At 42.3% G+C, this 6,609-nt stretch overlaps 1 pseudogene; it reads left to right on the forward strand.

The window, feature by feature from the left end:
* The first annotated feature begins 3,732 nt into the window (after positions 1-3,732).
* LOC101641412 overlaps positions 3,733-6,609 on the forward strand; it is a 5,926-nt pseudogene continuing 3,049 nt past the window's right edge.

The raw sequence follows: 6,609 nt of genomic DNA on the forward strand, positions 1-6,609 counted from the left end.
TATGATCATTCAATAAATTGAAAGGGAATTCCCCTGGGATTGTGGCCTATCTTCAGAATATAGCTGGATGTTCTGGCATAGCTCTTTCTGTCTGTCTTTGTCCCTCCCTCTCTCACCTCAGAGCTGGTCTCTTTGCCTGAACCCAGTAGCAGAGACATCAGCCTGCAGAGGCCCAAGCTTGCTGGCCGACCTCTGGATTTTGAGTTTGTCAGCTCCTGCAGTCACATGAATCATTAAGATTATCTGTCTGCTGAGTCATTTTCTTGAAGTATATATATATATACTCTCTCTATATATATATATATCTATCTATATCTATCTATCTATCTATCTATCTATCTATCTATCTATCTATCTATCTATCTAGATAGATAGATAGATAGATATATATAGAGAGGAATGCTATCTTAAAATATGACAGTGAAAGCTTTTTCCCCTACCATGCCACCCTCATGAACCTTTGATAATTTATAAATTATTTTTATTTTCATATTGTACACCATCTGCTGTCTCCCTTCACCCACATTTCTGTTGTTCATCCCCCCTGGTAGGGGCACAGGGGATTGTATGTACATCAATCATTGCAATCAGCTCCCCTACTCTACCATCTCCCCCCACCTTCCCCCACCCTCATAGTATTGCTACTCTCATTATGGGTCCTAAGGGTTTATCTGTTCTGGATTCCATGTTTCGGGAGCTCTTATCTGTACCAGTGTACGTGCTCCAGTCTAGCCAGATTTGTAAGGTAGAACTGGGGTCATGATAGTGGTGGTGGTGGGGGGAAGCATTAAAGAACTAGAGGAGTGTTGTCTGTTTCGTCAGTGCTATACTGCACCATGACTGACTTCTTGTGACCTTCTGTGAGGGGATGTCCAATCGTCTACAGAAGGGCTTTGGTGGGTCACCCTTCAGACACCCCTCATTTGCATCAGAATGGTTGTTTGGGGTCTTCTGATGCCTGATACCTGATCCAGCTGACACCTTGTGGTCACACGGGTTGGTGTGTTCTTCCATGTGGGATTTGTTGCTTCCCTTCCAGATGGCCATTTATTTAGCTTCAGTCCTTTAAGACCCTAGATGCCATATATTTTCATTGCCAGGCATCATCAGTTTTCTTCACTACATTAACTTACGCACCCATTTTGTCTTCAGTGATCATGTCAGGAAGGTGAGCATCACAGAATGCCAGCTTATTAGAACGAAGTGCTCTTGCATTTAGGGAGGACTTGAGTAAAGGCCAATGTCTGTCTGCTACCTTAATACTTAACATTTAAATATATGTACATAGACCTATATCCTGATCGCTATATATTAATATAGTTACATGTGTGCATGCCTATGTTTATAAATATCTATAAATATCTTTGCCTCCAGGTTATTTCCTCTATTTCCTTTTATTTTCCTCCTCTCCCACTCTCATGTTCGACCTTCATTTGGCTCTCTGTACTTCCTCTTGGCTACACTGTACGTGATCACCACCCACCCACCGACCACCATCATTCTATGCCCTCCTAACCATCCATTTTAGATCTCTTGTTGCTCCCTTTTCCCTGGATTTGTTGGCTCCTCCCTCCTTCTCCACCTCACGCCCCCCTGTTCCCCTGAAGCTGTCTGTCCATTGTTTACTCCTTGGGATTTTTTATCCTGTCTATCATAGACAGACATGAAAAAAACCAAAAAACATTATGAATAGTTCCAGGTTTGCCTGCTGACCCTTATGGATGTTTTCCAATCAGGTCTGAGGTGGTGCCAAGTCCTGCCCCCTGAGTCCGGTCTATTTTCAGAATTCCTCAGGGACTTTGTTGCTTTGCCCCCATTGCTGCTCTTTTTAGCTCCTGTGTTAGTCTGAGTACTTTAGAGAAACAAATCCACAGAAACTCATGTATAAGAGAGAGTTTTATATGAAGGTTAAGTGTGCATCAAGAAAACATCCCAACCCAGTGCTGCCCAAGCCCACAAGTCCAACATTAACCCATTAACCCATATGTACAACACCAATACACAAAGTCCTCTTCCATCTCACAAAACAGACACAATGATGCTGACTGCAGGAGGAAAGCCAAGTCAGTGAATGTGCAAACATCTCAGCGCAGGCAGAGGTCTCCACATGGCTGCTCCTGCACCCAGGGCTGCATCGGGGTAGGTCCATGTGGCTTCTCCTCAGGGATGTCTTGCAGGAAGTGACCCTTGCCAGCTGGAGCAGGGAACTGGCTAAGGCAGCTGCACCCTGGTCACACCATCAGAAAGCAAGAGACCTGAGAACTCAAAAGGCAAGGCTCACTGAGCCATTTATCCCTCTGCCCTTCAATTAACCCCACATGTGTTTATCGGCCAGGTTGGCAAAATAAACTAACTACCTCAGCTCCCTTCTTGTTCCTCCCTGGTGTGTGTGAGTCAGACAGGGCACAATTCCTGCACTGTGTCTCTGGTGCTGCCCTCCATAGTGTGGTAGGTCACTAAGGGGACAGTGTGTCCTGTTTTAGGGCTGATCCTACAATCCTCTCTGTTCATTGGCTGCCGTGAACAGGAATGTCATCCTGGAAGCTTGATGGGCCAGGATTCTGTTCTCCCTCCACTCCTCCCCACCCCCCTTAGTTTGCTCCTGTGTAGTCTGGGAAGAACTGCCATTCTCACCGGGCTGTATCTTCAGTGCTATCCTCTGTAGTGCTTTCTTCTGGGGAAGGGGTGTGGGAAACAGAACGATTTCTCCCAAATTGTCTCCCTCAAATATATGCCAAACTTAGCTGCTTGCTACACATGGTAAATAACTATACACGTGGAGTTCAATGAAAGTGGGTCAGAGGTTATTTTCCCTAAGGGTTATCAGTCATCTAGAGCAATCAGACTATATGGTCCACCCCAACCAAAGTAGGGCTCACTCCCTTCTGATAAGGATAGTAGTAAATTGTTTCCCTGAAGGAGAACCCAGGGATGTGTATACCCCTAGCTCATCCTCTTCCTGTCATGCTTATGCCTATTGTATAGCCCCTTCCTGTGATGTGTAAGCCTGTTGTACTGCCCCTTGCTGTGATATGTGTGGTTACCTGCAATCACGCCCCCTAAGTATATATGGGCCTTGAGCAAGAAATAAAGGAAGGCTCTCTCCTACCCTCTATGCCCATGCTGTGCGTGGACCTGGCTGTTGAGATCACGACCATCCAGGAGTTGAGAATGCTACCATAAATGTGTCCAACTTCTTCATTTTACTCTCTCTCACATCTCTGTTATTCCCTATGACTTTATTATAATCTCTATATATTTTTAAACTGCACAATTGCACCTAGTGAATAGTTGGAGGGGGGGACTGGCTTGCCCCACAAATGGCACCCAACATGTGGCAGTAGGAAAAGAACTCTTTTGAGTTATACCCCGTGTAGCAATTGCATGGTCCCACGGTAATGTAGAGTGAATGGAAAATCGTGTGAACTAAGGATCTGGTAGCAGATAAGTAGTTGAAATTGTGAATGAGTATATGAAAGAGGACAATGGGGCAAGGTAACAGTAAACCTCAAGCTTATGATACTACGCTCATCCACTTACTGAAAAGACAAGGTGTGAAAGAAACGAAAAAGATGCAATGTTTTCTAAAAGTAATAAAAAGGCATAATCCATGGTTCCCAGAGGAAGGAACTTTCGACCTAGAGACCTGGGAGAAAGTCATTGTAAACCTAAAGAAAGCATACAGAGATGGGGAGAATATCCCCATGGAGACATGGTCTCTGTGGACTCAAGATGGTTTTAAAACCTTTGCAGGAGGAAGAGAAACAGGATTATCGATTTAGTGAGAAGTCTTGTGTCTATTCAAATCTAGAAAATCAAGCTAAAGTGTCTGTGAATGAGTATGAATTAGGTGATGAAACTTTAGGTAGGCCGACCTCATGACAGCCACTTTAGCAAAGTGCAGTGGCCATAAAGGAAAGTGCTTTAGTTACAGAAAGGTAGGTCATCTTCAAAGAGAGGATAGACAGCACAGGCCAATCAGCCTGGCCACAAAAAGCAAGCTGCGGCCTGCACCAGAGCATGGACCAGGACCGCTGAGCTCAGGTTTAAAAGTACCCAGGCTTTGCCCCTGCTGTAGGAAGGGAACCATTGGGTGAGTCAATGGCACTCAAGATTCAGCAAAGAGGGTTTTCCATTAGGAAAAGCTTCCCAGCAGGAAAATAGAGAAAGGAGCTTGATCTGAGCCCCACCCAACAGGGCACAGAAGGCAAAGAACATCTTAGAAAGAATTCACAGCAGGAGACCAGACCTAACCAAACTTGTAAAGCCCAGCCTCTGTTCTCACTGCAGAAACTTTGACTAACCAAGAAAAGGCTCACAAGCCCTTGCAGCAACCTGTTGGCTCCAAAAAGCAGGAGTTTCTGCTTGAAAAGTAATACAGTTTTTATGAGGGAGATTTAACCTACGTACTCAAGGAATTCAAATTGATACTGGAGTTATTCAAAGTTGTGAAGGAAAGCTAAAAGCTGTAATGAAACCAAAAATTATTAAGAGCGGTCCTTGGGGTCCACTACCTAAAAGAACTATAGGACGCTTATTAGGAAAGTCCAACCTAAATTCTCAAGGTGTTACTGCAGTTATTGATCAGGATTATGAAGAAATTAAGGCATTGTTAAAATCTAATAAACCATGGTTTATATAGAAGGAAGATCACTTAAGCCAATTTTTGCTTCCTTGCGTTTCTAGACTTAAAATTTATACCGATCAGAAAAGAGTACTTGAGGAGTCTGACCACACTATATATCAAGGGGTCTTTTGGACTGTTGTTGTAGGGAAACAACAGTCCCCCCCACATGGAATTTCACTTCGTCTATCTCTCTTATTCTCTATGACTTTACTATCACCTTTAGTTATTAACACTGTACAATTGCCCCTGCTGGACCTGTGAAGATTTGTTAGGGGCTGGCTCCTCTGAGAAGTGGGGTCGACATTAGCTGGGATAGGGGTCAGCCAGCCTGGAAAAGACCATGTTTTTATGTTCAGTTTTCATACTGCCTCAAAACACTCCTAATCATCTTGTTGCCTTATTCTGCACTGAGATGAAAGGATGGTGCATTTTGAGAGGTTTGAGTTTCAGTTTTACCGATCAATTTGAGGTAAATATTGGAAATATTTATGCAAGGGAAATAACATTGATACTCCATTTCCTCTACATTATCACTCATGGAGGGCACACGTCAATTTTTAAAAACATATAAACCTGACTCAGTGTTTGCTATATAGTTATTGTTGTATCTGTTATTGAGTCAGTCCTGATTCACAGTTGGATGAAATGATACCTCCAAATGAAAGCTCTTTGCTCTGAGTTGGCTCTATGTCATAACTACCCTATAGGACATAGTAGAATTACCCCTATCGGTATCTGAGATTAATTTTTTGTGGCAGTAGAAACACTATTTTCACCCTTAAAGCACATGATAGATTCAAATGGTCTGACTTAGTAGTATTTAGCAGCCCATGTACAATGCCCCTGATTGCTGATTGGACCATTGTGGTCTATAGGATTGTCACTGGCTGATTTTCACAAGTAGATCTCTAAGTGCTTCTTCTTTGTCTGTCTCACTCTGAAAGCCTCTGAGACCTATTCAGTCTCCTAGCAATCTACAAGCATGCACTGGTATGTGCCTTGACAGGGAATCAAACCTTAGAAGAATTCCAGCATCGAATTACGAATGTACTCACTACACCGAATTCTATAAATATGGAGTGAATGAATGTCCACCTATGGAATTAATTTTGCAACTAATTTTACAGGTCCCCTGGTGGCAGAGTGGTTATGAGGTGGGAGGGGGGGGCAAGGATGGCAGTTCAATATCACCAGTCACTGTGAAGGTTAACTGAAAAATCTTTCTACTCCTGTAAAGAGTTACAGTCTCCGAAACCCAAAAGGGCACTTCTACCTGGTCCTATAGGGTTGCTGTGAGTCAGTGAATTTAGTTGTCTGTGTATCTCTCTGTCTCTATGTTTATCTCTCTTTTTTCTCTCCTGACTTCTTCCTCCTCTTTCTTTTTTCTTTTTCACAGAGACATAGAATGAAAGGGTAAAATGATAGTGTTCCCAATAAAATAATTAAAAGCCTATTAAGTAATCAACAGCACCTATTCTTTAAATTCCTTTGGCCAGCCATCAGACCAATTTTGTCATGTTATCTACAACCTTAACACACGTCTCAGGTTCCTTTTTCTCCGTTATGTTCTCCATCCATCCTTCTTTCTCTTTTTTCCCTTTTCCTTTTCTCATTTTCTCATATAGTAATGCTGATTCATCCTTTGTATTCTCTTAGCTGTTATTCTTGGAGTTTTAACTTCTATTGCAACATGATTATCTTTTTTTTTTCCTGTCTTAAAGATCTTCCAACGTAGATTTCTGGTACAGCTACTATTTTATAATTATAAAATTTAATAATTTTATTGGGAGCTCTTACAGATATCATAACACTCCATAGTTCAATCACATCAAGTAGTACTGTGTAATTGCTACCACAATTTTTAAAAAAATCAATTTATTGGGACTCATACAATTCATCACAATACATAGATCAATTGTGTAAAGCACATCTATACATTTGTTGCCCTCATCATTCCCAAAATTTGCTTGCCTCTTGGGTTC

This window comes from Echinops telfairi, unplaced genomic scaffold (genome assembly GCF_000313985.2).
Source record: "Echinops telfairi isolate 266 unplaced genomic scaffold, ASM31398v2 ScPeMD7_4;HRSCAF=17, whole genome shotgun sequence".
Taxonomy (NCBI): Eukaryota; Metazoa; Chordata; class Mammalia; order Afrosoricida; family Tenrecidae; genus Echinops; species Echinops telfairi.